This window comes from Anser brachyrhynchus, assembly GCF_964034855.1.
Source record: "Anser brachyrhynchus genome assembly, chromosome: 9".
NCBI lineage: Eukaryota > Metazoa > Chordata > Aves > Anseriformes > Anatidae > Anser > Anser brachyrhynchus.
The window spans coordinates 20,340,305-20,356,283 of record NC_137703.1 but is presented as its reverse complement, the minus strand read 5'-3'; the positions used below and the strand labels follow the sequence as shown (position 1 = coordinate 20,356,283).

The window sequence follows — 15,979 nt, the reverse complement described above, 5'->3', positions numbered from 1 at the left end:
CCCTTAAAGAGATCCTGTGGACAAACATGAAATAATTCGTAGTGGTTCTCCTTCCCTTCTTCGCCACTGGTGTCTTCCCCATGAATAGCATTGCTCAAAATTGTGAAGTTTTCAATTAGGATTTTAGTGAATGCGAGTTTTGTCTGCAAGATTTGGCTTTGTGGTTTTAATAGTTTACAACCCAGGTGAAAAGTAAATACTGTATTATAACAGACAGATTTCAGCCCTGGGTGTGAAAGTTTCTACAAAATGAGCTCACTTATTTAACACGTGTGGGCTAGAAGTAGTGCAGTCATGCAGTTTCCGTGATTATGCTGTAGAGAAATAATAGCTAGTAGAAATAAATACACTATAAAGGTGTATTTTTAGAAAGAAGGTTGCAAACATGCAGTATTAGTTTGGCCTAGCACTTCTTGGTAGACGTAAATAGTTCAATTGAAAGGGTCTACTTTTAATACAAAGTAGCTATTTTCTATATTTTCATTTATTTAAAAGATCGTGTATTAGCCAACATTAAACGGTAAAGGCTTCATTAGGGTCCATGAAAGTATGCAGTATAGTATCTATAGCCATATGATAGTAACATAATTCTTTCTTCCATTCAGGAATATCAGTTGGCTTAAGTATTTCTCAGTGTTCCCCTGCGCTTAGGGGAGAACAGCCCAGTCCTGTGTGTTAGCAGCAGCAGGAGCTCCCACGGTGTCTGCAAGAACTGTAAGCCACCCTTTTGCCTACATGGGGCTCTGTGAGAAATGCAGCAGTTAACCTGTCAGTTGCTTTCAGATAAAATAGTGCAGCCTTTTTAATGGCTACAAATGGTGAGAGTTTCAGATGGGGAGTTCCCCGTAGCACTGTAAGCTGATGAGTGTACTTCTGTCCTCCATGCATGAATACTGCATGCCCTTGCTAGCTTCAGCAAGATACCAGTTAATTCTTCTGACCTGCAAGGGGTTTTTTTCCCTCTTATTATTACTTATCTGCCATCCTGTTTGAAGGGAAAGAGTTAACCACAAGTCTACAAATGCTGGTGAATATAGGAGACAATTACATTATATAGGTAAAGCAGATCCACTTTTGAAATTCTTCTGCAGATTTGTCTTCCTAGACTTACTAAAAGTCTCTCTTGTGCCATGGACATTGTTGGTGTACTAATATTCCTAATATTCAGATAATTTTGTCTTTAGAGCTATTGTGTGCCTCTCACACCCCCTGTATTCCCTGTCTCAGGAAGAGAGTTGCCATTTACAGTGCTTTTTCTTTTCGTGTCTTTCCATGCCTCTTCTGAGGCTAAAGAAAAAAAAAATTGCAAGTCGTATGTTTGTTATCATTCCTGAGTGGGTCCAAAGATGGTGTTGAAACACTGATGTACCCTTCCTTGGATGGCAAAGGAACAGAGGCTTGCATTTCTGTCCTGTTTTTTCCTGATTGAATATCATTTTGAATGTTTTAATTAAAGCTTAAATCTGTTCTTCTCCACTTTATCCTGCACAGCTGTGGAGAGATTTTTGGCATGCGCTGTTAATTTTAGCAAGATATTCTCTTGACTTTGAGTAGGTAAGGCAAAATTTGAGAATGGCAGCGATTGACAGTGCACCTGCTTAAACAGACTGCTCTTTATAATCTGTAATTCAAATGTTTGTTTTAAAAGAAAATACTTTGGTTGGCAGGCTATATCAAGTGTGTGATGATAGCTGAGTAAGCCTAAGCCTATCTAGAAAGCAGGAGGTAGAACCAGGTCGTGACACCTTGTGCTTTTTCTCAAGGTGCTATATTCAACAATTTTTCAGCTAGTTAACTTGATTTGCTGACCCCCATAAAGAATAACTGAACCCTAACAAAATGATTTTTGATTCATCATGACAAGCTGTAGCTGGACTGGAGAATCGGGAACATTAAAATTCTTTTGTAGTATCTAGTGACATTTACGTACAGTCTTAAAATAGTTGAGAATAGGTGAGATATATTGCTATGATAACATGCTAACAGCTCAGTGCTGGATCTTAGTTTTTATTCATTATATACTATATTGCATCCATTTATCATTATTACTATTATTGGCAGGCACGAGATGGAGGGCTGGCTTCTCTGCTGGTGTGGAACAGTGTAACTTTGGCTTGACCATATTGTTGCAACAAAAACTGAGGCAATAAAACTAAGAATTCCACGCCATGTAGTCAGACTCTCTCTGTTGCATCTAGTCTGTCTGAATAGTTCTCATGCTAATAAATTGTTCTACTTGCATTGCTACTGCCGTCCCTTCTGCTGCCATGTTTCTGTTACATCCAGGATCAAATCACTCTCTTCCACTGTTTGCTCTCAAGTCGAGAGGTATTTATAGACATTGCTCATGCAGAAAGACCACGTAACATCAGGAGCACACGCTGGTTTTTAGTAAGAGCACTGGATGGGATGAGTAGACATTAGGGATGCTGTATTAACAAAACCGTCCAATGTATTAGATTCTAAATATGATATTGCACGTTGGCCATAATTCAGTCACTTTATAATATTCATCACTGTTATGCTAAAAGCATGTAAATTGCAATAAATTATGGCATCAACTAATTTAATAGTTCATAGGTGGTCATTCCTTGGAAATTCCACTTTAGTAAGGCAATGTCATAGGTGAAATCAGAAAGGGATGCCTTTTACGTTATTTTGTACTGCAGGAAGAACATCAGAGATAGATATTTGGTGGTGGCAGAAGCAATAATTTAGGCTGACAAAATTATGTGTTGTTTGTTGTGCCTATGCTAATCAACATTTTTTCAAGGAAAGTGGTATTGTTAGAAAAGATTAGAAATCCACAGGTGCTGCATGCTATATGCTGTATATCTGGTTTAAATTTTTTATAGTTCTACCAATTGTTTAAAATTATTGTGCATAAATTACTTACATTTCTTGTTCTTCTCCCTGACAATGTTCCAATGAATTTCGTAAAGACTAATTACTGTGGTCTCAGCTAGAGATGCTTTTTTACATCAGTGTTCATTCACAACTTGCTAGATGCCTGCAGCTACAAATCAGTCATTTGAGCAACCCTGGGAAGTGTTTTGTCATTTATTTTTCACATTATACATCCCATCTGGTAATAGAAGAAGCTAATAGTTATACGCACATTATCAACTTGAAATCAAGCCATTTCTGAACCACTGTAATTACCAGTTCCTTCAGCCACTACAGTTGACTCTGAGCATGCACACGTGTGTTGCTGTGTGCCTATAGAAGACAAGGGCTTTTTCATCTTTGTTTTTTTGCTGCATAAAAGACTTCCAGACAGAGAAAAAGTCTAATAGTGGCCTTCCTACATCTGGGCAGTGCAGTGCCATTTTCTCATCCTGCCAGCTGCAGTCTTGTGTGCACTGCTGATGGTGCTGCTTGGTGGTGGGATGGCAGCATCAGTTTGCAGTCCCAGAGAGCAGGCAAAAATGGTTTAAGTGTCCAGTTATTTAAATGGACTTCGAGCAGAAGCCAACAGCAGCATACTGCAGAAATGCAGAGCAACTCTTTTCTGTAGATGAGATAAAGCTTAGGCGGCTCAACCAGTTAATAATACGGCTCAATCAGTTAAACTTCTATACTCTGATTTGGGAGGTTATTCCATAGCTCATTTCTGATACTCATCCTAAACTACTTTTATTTCTGAAGTTGTATGGCTTTCTAAGCAGTTTCTCTTTACACTGTTACTGCCTTTGATTATCGTCTGGCCCATCTCCCCGCTACTGCTTTCATTCTAACAAGTCCTGTAGTGTGAGTTCTTCTAATCTATTCTTCCAAGCTAAATCCAGTCAATCTTAAATTGGGCTTAAATGTTGAATTAGTGCATCAGAATGTTAGAAACATTAGAATTGCACTAATGCAGTCTGCTTATTTACTATATAGTATAATTGAATGATTCTGTAATAGGAAACTGGATTAGGTATTTAATTTGCATCAAATCTGAGAAATTGAAGTGTGCTTTTTGTTAACTTTTGCTACAAACTGGAAGGAGTTGAAGGAGTGATTGAGCATTTGCCTTTGACACGTGCCCCTTAATTCACTGCTGAAAGACACTTGCTGGGTCCATCCCCTTGATGCGTTTTGCTGCCCATTTTCAGAATAAGCCATCTGTTGTGTTCTGAGTATATTTCACAGTCATTTTGTTCAAATGTGCTGAAAACTGCTGAAGGAAGAGCTTTTTTTGAGGCTCGTAAGTATGACTAAATGGAATGACTGACGTCCAGCTTCACTCCTTGAGACTGAGGAGTTCAGTCATGGAATTAGGCTGGGCGCATCCTAGCCGGAGCTCCGATACCATTCTTGCCAAGAAGAGCCACTGTGATTCTTTCCAACTTGTCATGATAAACTAAACTGAGAAGAGAGTATTCATCATGAATAATTAATATGACAGGCAGTTTTGCTACTAACTTAACACTACAAATTTTGCCAGCAATACTCAGGCTAGCTCTTGGTGTTGGCAAGTGAGTAACCTCATCTCTGGGCTTATTTGCAGCAACTGCAGACACTGAGGTGAGCCTTCGTATTTTAATCTAATCTACTTCAGAAATATGTTCCCAAGTCCCCTTACTTTTTTCATCTTTTTTTTTTCTTCTGGTTGTGATTCAAAGACAGGGATGCTGACAGAGCAGTGGAGCATTGTTGGTAAATAATTCAGGACAGGGTTCCACTGTCTCTTTAAAAGGCAAAATGCGAATAGGGTATTCATGAGAAGGGATTGAATATAATGAAGGTGAAGCTGCATTTTAGACTAGAGAGGCTTGCAGTGAGCCTAGCTGCGGTGGTTTGGAGCTGCTCTGCAGCGGGGTAGGCAGGGCGAGTTGCCAAATGGTGCCTGCACTCCGTTGGTACAGAGCAAGGCCGTTCGGCAGCACAGTCACTGCGGTCATCGCACTTGTTGGGCAGCAGTGTGTGTCGTATGTCATCCATACGAGCAGCCTCACAGGATGAACAACCTAAACTCTGCAGCTCTTCCAGAGGCAATCAGATGTTACAGTTCATTTGTCCAGCTTAGATATCCTAGCATATTCCTGTGTATTCTTGAGAAATAAAGAAGCATTTGGGTCTCCATCACTCATTTTTGTCTGTAAAAGAAATAAACAAGCATGTGGTCTTAATGCATAAAGTGCTTCCCTCCCCTTTCCTCCTGAGGGGCACAGCTGGCTCCTTTTCAGAACTTCTTTCCCTGGTGCTGTTTTTTAACTGCACAAACTTTGTTTCATGTTGAAGACTCTGCAAATGCCCACTCTGTTAATACCTTCAGAGATTTTCTCACTGTGTGAAAGCTGCTGGAATGGAAGCCAGTGTGGCAGAAAGGTCACCTCCTTTTAATGACTTGCTTTTTGCTTCCCTTTCTCAGTAATAGCAATAGGAAAACCTAAAATTCTTCGGATATTGGACTTTAACGTATGTGCTTTGGAAAGGAAATGATTTTTTTTTTTCCAGTGAGGAAGGCAGATAATGATGATGCATTTTCAAATGTTCCTAGCAGAGGTCTGCTCTGAGCTATATATTCTGCTGTCAGTATCTGTTAGACTATATTGCTGTACCACAGTATGCATTTTCTGCAAAAATCCCCCCAAAATTGAAAGTACAAGATCTTTTTTTTCTTTTTAAATGTGGCTTTGTGAAGCAAAAATTGTATTAAAGCAAAAACAAAGTGTGTGCATGAGGGGGTTGGAGGGTATAAAGACCAGTACAGCTTTCTTGTTGTCATTTCTCCGTCCTTCACTGTTGCAATTTGGCACCACAGGAGCCCTGCAGAGCCCCTGAGAGGTGGAGCAGCCTTGCTTCCTTTGCAAGTGGCGGTGACTTGCCTATACCAAACAGGTTGCCATTGCCAGAGGGAAATGACGACTCTGTCTGGACTCGAGTGGCCTCAGGAGCATGTGATGGGCAGATCAGCCAAGGTCCTCCCAGAGCTCTGTGATGGTGCTGTATTTAGGACACAACTCTGGACATACTTCATATCAGTTGAGTTTATTATGGTAATACATAAATATGGCCTTTCATCCACACAGGGATTTCCCAGTTAATCAAACCCGTATCGCAATATTTGGCCGGGGTCTACCAGATTCTGTTGTGTCATGTCCAGCACTTTCCCTTTGTTCTCAGTGTGGGCAGTAGCAGGACGAACACTGCAGTGGTATCAGCCATGTGAGATGGATCTCTGCTGCTTTAGCAGTGAAGCCTGCATCTAGATAGGTAAAATAAAATCATTTCAATTCCTGGGCCCTCCAAGATTCTCTTACAAAGAGAAGACAGAGCGCAGCTGATGTAGAGCTCCTCTAAATTCCTGAACAGAGTCCGCTGAGGCACATGTCAAATCTAAGTGCAAAACAAGTATGCAGTTCAGAAGTGGCTGCTTGTTGCCCTGCAGCGTGACGGACACGGCCTGGCTCAGTGCGTGCGTAGTGCTTGCATGGTTACGCTGACCTGAGCGATTTGATCAACATCGTGTAGGAAACGCGTCAGAGGCAGCAACGTGACCTTTGTGATTGCCATGTTTTCACATCTGCTGTGCTTCAGTATTCACAAAGCCTCCAGATTCCCAAAAAGCACTGTGGTTCTTTTAATAGTGTTGAAAAAATGTTTTTGTTTTTGTTTTTTTAATTTTTTAGCATTTTGTAGGCACTGGCTAACCAATCCTGCTAAGTGTTTACGCTAGTTTGTTGACTTTCAACTCCAGTGTTGAATTTATTAGTTAGATGTGTAGTTTTAAGTTGATGACGCTTTATTTTGTTCTCTTTACAGATGTAAGCAATAACTTCTCAGTGCTCTTTCACTATCCATGTAATTCCCAAAGATAAGTATCTAAAAGTTTGCTGAAGTGTAAACAAAGCAGTCTCTGGATCAGAGTGAGCATGGCTCTGCCCTGTGCCTTTCATGCTATTTCCCTAATTTCTGTCACCACTTAGAGGAGACTGAAATGCCCCTTGGATGTGTAAGTCACCCCTTGGTGGTACTGAAACCAGTCCATCAGTGGCTGCTGGGTGAAGGCGCTCGCTGTTGGCTGGAGCCTCTCTGTTTGTGTCTCTGCTGTAATGGTTATGAACTTGGCTCCTGGGCCTGTGTCCTGAGCTCAACCTCTGCAGAAACTTCCGTTAGCGATACAGCCTTGCCATCATGCTTCAACTATTCCTTCTTTTCTATAACGTCTTTCTATAAATACTTCAAAAGCATTTTAATGCATTATTCTTAACCTACAGTGACCTTCCTGGAACAAAAGGTTTGATTAAGAGTTGTTTATGCGGAAATATTCACAAACCAAAATTGGAGGATGCGTGCATAGGAGAAGCTCTTGAAGGACAATGAGCATACTTGCTGTCTTGTACTGGGGCTCCAGCATTTTTAAAGGTACTGCCTGTTGTGTGGCCGCAGGTCAGCTCTTCTTATATTCAAATATAAAAAATTATAATTTTGATGTTATTTGACAAGCCATTTTGCAGCCAAGTGAAATAATCCTTGTATAGCATTTTGATGTATCCCACAAAGCTTGGTTCAGTCCTTGTGATATTTATTCTGTTTCAGATAAAGCAGTTTTCCAAAATAAGAGCTAATTTAACTTCCTGTTACTATGGCCTTCAATCCCTCTAACAAATAATTAATATAGAAAAAGCAACATGTAATTTGCTTCTGCAGATAACCCACACCATTTTATTTTTAAAAGGCTAGTAATACTTGATGGTTCACCACTTAGGAATATATCTTAAATGTTCAGAGTCTATGGTATTTCCCCAGAGTGATTTATAATGCAGCAAGAAATGGAAAGCTTAAGAAAGGGGAGGAGGGTTTGGATGGGAACACTTAAAATTTCTTGGCAGAAGCTTACTGCTAGGGAAGCTTTGGTGTTTTGTTTTTTTGTTTGTTTGTTTTGGTTTGGTTTAGTTTGTTTTTTTCCCCTTTCCTTTTGGGAATGAGAGATTTCAAGGAGGAAATGGCTGATCCGAGTTCCTGAGAGTGCTTTCTGAAGGCAAGTTTAGAGACCAACCGCATTTACATCACAGACCACATCCCTGTGAAAAACATAGCATGCACTCTTAACCTGCTGGACTCGGCTGGTGATCTTGGGAGCAGAGCCACAGCTGTTGAACAAAGGCGGCTGGCATCGCAGCCCGACCGCTGCTCCCTCATCCGCACTGCAGAAAGCTCGTAGCTGAGCCATAATAAATTGTCTTTTTCCACTGGAGAGAATGGAGTCACGTAGATGCAACCATAAACATACCTTCTTCTTTCTGAAAGCAAAGATTAAAGGCCTACGTAAACCTTAAAGTATTCTGGCATTGCACGAACAAAGTGCTGTTTTGTTCTTATCAGATGAATATCAGGTTTCTGAAGTGATATTTTAAATTTTAGCAAATGGTAGATGCTGAGGTGGCATCATAGTTGTTACACTTTCCAAAAATACCAAATTTCCAGCGTAATGGGTGTTACTTTCTTTTGAGGAGAGTTTCCAAAAACTTGTTTGATGCTGTGGCACATAGAGCTACGCTGAGACTCCACAGGATTAAGACCACACACTGCACTTTGCCTGCAGGGCGACCTGCACAAAGCAAGGGGCGGCTTTTGGGGATCCCAAAAAGAGTCAGAGGCATCGGAGATTTAAGGGTTTGCTTACTTCTTTGTATTCTGTGTCATTCCTTCAACTTCCCTTCTTTGTGGGCTCTAGATTACTTCTTGTGTACAAATGTAATTAGATTGGACATCAATGGTAACATTTTCAGTGATGGCCTGTAAATTTATTACAGATGCTTGGTATGTATGGCAATGGATTTAGCTGTAGAGTAGCAGTGTATTTGTAGCCCTTGTTGTAACTATTGTGTGCCTTATGTGCCATTTTGCACAAGATGCATGCATAGAAAAATAGGAAAATCAAAAGCATGGCAGATACGGCTGACTTTGAACCCCAAATAAATTTGGCATTTTTCTTTTGGGACTTTCTATGTGACAATATTTGACACTCAGCTTTTTCTAGGAGAGGCAATGGAAAACAAATGCAGAAAGTGAGAACTTGGACTTGAAGTGGGGTTTCAGGAATGAGGCAGCCAGCAGCTACTTGGAAGAACAGTGCTGAAAGGCAGAAGTCTGTTGGGAGCTGTCTGCACCCACAGGCCACTGAGCACTGGGAACTGACTGAGGACAGAAATGTGTGCAGGCTCATTCTCAAGTCCTTTTCTCTGATGGCTTGTTAAATCCCTTACTGCCCCTTTCCTTCCCCCTCCTGTGCATTTGTTTTAGGAGGAACCTTGAGCCCCAGGCTTGGTCGGAACTTCTGTGGGCAGCGGTGGGGTTTAACTCGGGTAGCTTGGGGAAGAGCTGCGTCACTGCTGGCCGGGGGTACACCGAAACCTGAAAAGAGGAAAGCACCCACACAGAGCTGTATCTTCAATGTGAACAATTGGAAGCATCTTGCTATTACAGAGCAAAGAACTTTAAAGTAAGATAAAGTGTTAGTCAAATAACTTTTAGAAATGGTACGTGCAGAACCAAATTTTCAGAGCAAGTTTTTAAAGAAGATGTTATAGTCACCAGAAAATGGCAACTGTATGTGAAGACAACTTTGGTCTGTTCTATGTTTGTTGTTTCATGACTAACAGACAGCTGAACCTTTTGAATTTCCTTTATTTTTTTTTTTTTAGCCCATACATTATTATTTGGGAACATGTTCTCATTTCAGGACTTCTCGAAAGTGGTTTTCTAACTAATAAAATTCTGTAACCAGGGTATCTCCATAAAGCACTTCCCAAAAGGAAGCTATTTCATGTAAAAGAGATTTCCTTCAGGAATTCTAAATAGCTTCAATGCAAGGCAATTTTTGTGAGACATCCATCTTTGAATGGACCGAGCTGAATCTTTCATTGGAACTGGACAAAATCCCTGAGGAAAAATGCACATAAAATGAATTGAGCTCTACATATTTGAAAGCAAGGATTCAGTCCTGCTGTGACTGCTGAGCACAGAAGTGGAACAGACAAGTTTTGGAACAGGCAAAATTGTGTGACCTTTTCTGTCAATAGTAATTGCTAAATCCATATGGATCATCCCAAGCATGAATTTGATGAAATAAGAAATATTATGCACAACTAGCTTTTTAAAGATGTGATGCATCTAAGAAACAAGTAGATGAAGCCTTTTTATTGTCTTCACATTGTGCTCTTTTATGAAGGTCTTCAAGCAATGATGCAAGTTTCTTTCTATGAAGTTTGCTTTTGCTCAAGTGTACAGCTTCTTGTTCAAGGCTGCATGGCAGAGAGAGTGGTCCAAATGCTTTAAACAGTTGTCACTTGGCTTTGATGTTTTAAAGGGAGGAGTGTCCTGGAAGCCCAGTCTTAATTGATGTTACCAAACAAGTAAAAGGCAGTGATGAATAATGTATAGTCCTGCTTTTGTCTTTGGAAGGCACATCAATAAGGCAAACCATATGAAAACATTGCCTGTTTTGATTAAGCGGGAAGTTACCTTAGAGACTGTGACATGCATATTTCAATCCGTACCAGGATCCCAAATGGACAAACCCCAGAATTCTGCATCTGTAAATAAAATTCAAGCATATATTATATATTAGAAAAAAAAAAAAAATCACGGTATTATAGGCATGACATCAACAGATGAATTTCAGTCATTAATTCCAGAGAAGATGTTTATAGTTTGTGTTGACAATGATGCGCTAAAGCATAGCACAGAGAAATGAAAGAAGCCTTTACTTTTCTTCCTCCTTTGCTCACTGACTTTTTTCTCGGGTCTTGGTGTAGTGCTTACTGCTCCCAGGCAGCTTTTGTCTCCTGTCAGCTAGTAACATTGTGCTTAGCCTCCCCAGTCCAGATCTCCCCGTTTTCCCAGCAGGACGAGGGGGAGCACAGCCTGCCTTCCCCCGGCCTGCAGCCCCGGGAGCTTCCGCAAAGGAAACTAGGAGGTGCAGGGCATGGGGACGGGTCCCAGGTACACGCTCCATGGCTAGGGGCATGGTTGTACCAAGCAGCATGTGTGGGGGCTGTCCTGAGTTCCTGGGAAGGATGCCAGGTGCTTGCTACCCCTCTCTCCTTGTTGCTGCTCGAGCTGGAAGCTGCTTTGGAAGGATAAAGTCAGTCTGCTGCTCACGGCGTCAGTGGCCCAGATCTGTACATCTCTGCTTTGGTATTGTTTCGACTCTAAAGGGAAATATCTTCCCATGCTAATGAATTACGATCTTTGAAGAACTTTTTCTGATAAATATTGAAAGGACAAGAAGGAGATGCAAAACGACAAGTATCAGCACTTTGGGAGATGGTTATAAGTGGGTCAGGTTACCCTATGCTCCTAAGTTGTCTTGACTCTAGGTTTCTTTGGGCTTGGGGGTTTGGACTGTGGTTGAAAAGGACTAAAAACAAGCACAAGGTCTTGATCTCTCCTCCCAGAGAAGGGAGTAGAAGCATGACCAAAGTATAGTTACTCACTAGCGCGGTGGGTTTAGAGAACAGGTTGAATTGAACACTTCCCGGAAAGTCTGGTCTGGGTGGCTGTTCCTACTCCTGAAGAGAATGATTTTGGAAAGCTGTGTGTAACTTTTTACTCAGTTTATGTGATTAACTTAATTAGTTTAGAAATATCTGTGACATCACAATGGCAAGGGCATATTCTTATGCCCGAGGGGTCAGTGTTTATCTCAAAACTGTGAGTACTTAGGGGGGAAAAAAGTATATCCATTTCATTTTACGGGCAGACTGACAGCAGAAAGGACTTGGCAACAGGGGAGAAGGCCAAATATCTGTGGATAGGGGACCCCATTTAGCAGTATTTACCCTGGCAAAATTCCCTCTGGCTTTGCTGACAATGCTGATGGAGTGAAAAAGGCTGAGTCGACACAAAGCAGCAGGAATTTAGTGGAAAGCATTCTTTTGGGCTGTGTGTAATTCTGAATGTGTTTTTAATATTTTGGGGTTTTGTAGTCTGGATTAAGTACTGAGTTAAAGAATTTGTTTTGATAACTTAGCATTTCATCTGTTGCACCATCATCGTACAGATTTTAGAACAAAAAAAAAAGCAAAATATACCACTATGCCTGATGTACCTATAGGCATAAAGGTATTTTACTGTTAAACCCAAGTTTCCTAAATGACAGTTTGCTATGAGAACAGGAGCACAGAAGAAAGGGAAGGAGACAGCTGATAAGAGGAAAAAATAAGACAGAGTTAAATGGTTTCTTAGGTCAGGAAATTTGGTTGAAAAAACAGTCATGGTGGAATTTATTATTATATATGTATATATGTTTAAACATGCAACAGGTGTAAATGAGATTGATATTTTTCTCACTTTTTTTTTTTGTTTTTTTAAATCACGTGAAGAAAAAGATGAAAATTAGTGTTCAGAATTTGAGGCTGGTAGTAAAGGGACCTATGTCCAGAACATAATGGGAATTAAGCGTAATAAAACATAATGGGAATTAAGCAGCAAAGTGATATTCCACTAATCAAACACACGCCCCCACTCTTCCCAATTAGTTGTAAGTTTGAAATTTTAGATCAAGTTGTGATTTTGAAATATTTCTATACCAAACTGTAAATAAATATCAAAGAAAAAGATGACCAGAAAACAATAACAATAAAAGGCCATCCCTTTGTTTGGGATGGAAATAGCTTTTTTGTCTTCACTAAGCTCTGCTCCTTGCTTGACACTGTGGTGAATGAAATCCTGCACTCAGGTATCCAAGCATTGGCTTACACAAACAGACTTATTCTTGAAAACCTTAACCTTCACATTTGCTAATTCCCAGATAAGAAAATGTATGCTCTTGTAGCTAAAACCATGTTGAAATTAGTTGATACTTTTGTATTGAGAAATTACTCTATAGAATGCTAGAATTTTTTTTTCTGTGCTGTGAATCAAAGCACTTTCCTTACCATAAGTAGCTTAATTCCAGCACATAAAAATAAATAAACAATATATGTAGGAAGGAGAGGGTTTTTCAGATGTTTCTCTGGTGTTCATCTCTGCTTATGTTCTTGGAAATGTGCATGTATGTATGTCATACGTATATATATTGTATATATGCACACACACATAGAGTGGTAAGCTGAGTGCCTCAAACTACTTCTTAAATCTCTTTTGGAAGCTGTGAAAACACCAGAATAGAAATTATTTTAAGAATTCTAGTAGATACGCTATTTCTTTCCTTCTATTTTTGTATTTGTTAGAGGGATGATGGCATGCTCCTTCCCACAGAAATGAGAGGTGTGCAAGTACATAAAGAGGTGTGTGAATTGCTCACTTTGCTTTGTTGTTCCCAAATGCAACACTTTTCTTAATTGCCAGCCTTACAAACTGACTTTGGGATCTGAAAATCTAGATAAATCTTTGTTCATTATAGCTTCTCTGCAGGCCAAATGATGCTCACCTGTGCAACTGCATCAGCCAGATGGCAGCGAGGGGTGGAGGGAGCTGGATAAGGCCGTTTGTGGATGAAGCGTATTTGGTGATGAATCAGTAAGAAGCAATAAAGGCAGACCCTTTGTGCTGGTTTATAGTTGCTTCCAGAGCGCAGCCACGCTGCTCGGTAGGTCAGCAGTACTTGTTTTTCTCCTCATCTTGTTTGACATCAATTATGCCCTGTGCAGATGGTGATCATAAAACCATGGGTCGATAACAAAGCACGGGGACAGAAGGACAGGACCAAATGTGAAGCTGGGAGATGTGTGTGGAGGAGATGACCCAAACAGAAGTCAGTGTTCACGTTTTGCTGTCCTTCTGTTTGTGTCTTAATTCTCTTGAACAGCAAGCCAGCACTACCAGGGGAAGAGTCCTTATGTGTAGTTTGAGAGGTCCAAAGAAACTGCGTAAGCTGGACCTGGTGACCTGGAGGACGACAGGGAAGGGGCCATGGCTGGTGTGCTGCTCACCCATCCTTTACCCTCAGCAAATTTTGTGCTGGTTCTTCAAAGGCTCAGGGTGTGGTAACAAAACCTAGAGCAGTTGTAGGAATGCATAATATGGAAATCGGCTCTTCACACTCTTATTCCTCACAAAGTGACCGTTTTTAATACTGGCGTTGTAGGCAGTGGCACAGCCGTGTGAAATTTCAGGCAGAGCTTTCCCAGGGTTGGAACATGGTAACAGGACCTTGTGAGGAGAAGAGCTGAGCAATGGTGAGTGAAGGCAGCCCTGTGTGCTCTACATGGTCTGTGAGAGTGTGTTTGTCTTCAGAATGAATGCTTTAGAACTGTCTTCAGAGAGCATCAGCTGTGTTTGCATGCAAGGAACAATGACAAATCCTAAATTCGATATGAAAATCATTCAGATTGTCTCTAGTACCCATTTTGTGCTGAAGAAGATTATCGTATTTAAGGAAAAAAATCCATTTCAAGAAATGGAAATATAAATAGTATTGAAATAACAGGATCAAACTGATATATTGAGCCTAATTTGCAACTTCATTACTCCAGATTTATTTCAATATAATTCTATTAATATCAAAACTAGAGTAACAAAGTGACAAATCAGGTCTGTTGTTTGCGGATCTCCCCTAGAGATCATTAGCGTGTATACAATTGCATTAAAATTTAAACGGTACACTGCTGCCAGTTTTTCACTTGGTTTGAGGAAATCTGCATACGTTGGAGCCTCCGGGTAATTGAAATTGAAGCAGTTGAGAAGATGTCATGTAACAACGGTACAAGGAGTGTAGTCAAATTTCATTGTCTCTAAACAGCTCAGCACAGTTTGTGTAAATTTAAGCAGGATAGTCGTCAATTCTGTCACCCAGTTAATTATGGCAAAACTATGAAGAAAGTGGCAGTGTGATACATAAGATATCTTGAATTGCATTTAATTGCTAGCTAGAGTAAATAACTTTATTTTTCAGTATAATACTAAAAACCCATACAAAAAAACTATAGTGATAGGTTCCTGCTGAGAACAGTTGAGCTGTAAGCAATGGAAATCTTGAATGAACACGCATTGTTTTATTGTGGTAGCATTTAGAAAGTCTCATGAGGTTCCAGCATGCAGGGCACAGTGCAGGAAAAGATGACAGGGTGTCCCACACAACGAGTAGGTCGTATAAAATACTACAGGTAGATGGAGTAGGCCAGTGGGAGATGGGGAAAAAGGGCAACTGGATGGGCATTGGAATGGGCTGCCCAGGGAAGTGGTTGAGTCACCATCCCTGGAGGTCTTTAAAAGACATTTAGATGTAGAGCTTAGCGATATGGTTCAGTGGAGGACTTGTTAGTGTTAGGGCAGAGGTTGGACTAGATGATCTTGGAGGTCTCTTCTAACCTAGATGATTCTGTGATTCTGTGATTGGCTTAACCCAAAGTACAGAATCTACTTAAGAAAAACTATGAAAACTTAACAGTGTTGAATATTAGAATATTCTAATCAGTGTGATCAGGTTTCTCATCAAGAAATCTTGTCTTCCGCTGTAATACTGTTAGGGCAGGAATGTGCCAGTGAATTGAGGGATAGGCAAAGATTTGCCCAAAAACTGACAATTTTTTTCCAAGAGCATTAAAACTTGTTCACAACCATAAAAGTTGCTGTAGGTGGGTACTTGTGCAGGGGTATGTTATATGCTCATTTATGAATAACTTTTCATGAAGAGATAAAAATGCAAGAAATTTTCAGACTATTTCAGTCATCACATTGTGTATTATTTGCACTGTGTGAATTCCTGTTGCAGGAGTTGTCTGTAGTGGTTCATCCTTGAAACCTGAACTTTCCTTCAACTTTCTCAGTTATTACTTTGCCTATAAATCTGTCCATAACCCCCTGAACAACATTGTCTTTGAACTCCAGTGCATCTACTCGGTGAAATTCTCATCCAAGCTTTAATCTTCTCGCACCTCGGTATGTTTTAAGTTCCATCTTTATGGCCTGGCATACACAAGCTGAATTTAATGGTGATAAATGTGCTTCTTGAGAGTAAAAGCTATAAAGTGTGCATTAGAGATTAATCCAAGCCAAATCCTCATTCCCAACATGCTAAACTCGTGTAAGCTTGAACTGGGAG

At 40.4% G+C, this 15,979-nt stretch overlaps 1 protein-coding gene across 15 annotated transcripts in view; it reads left to right on the top strand.

The window, feature by feature from the left end:
* The window catches only part of SPSB4 (splA/ryanodine receptor domain and SOCS box containing 4), a 143,367-nt gene that overhangs the window by 117,275 nt on the left and 10,113 nt on the right, over positions 1–15,979 (top strand). The window lies entirely within an intron of this gene.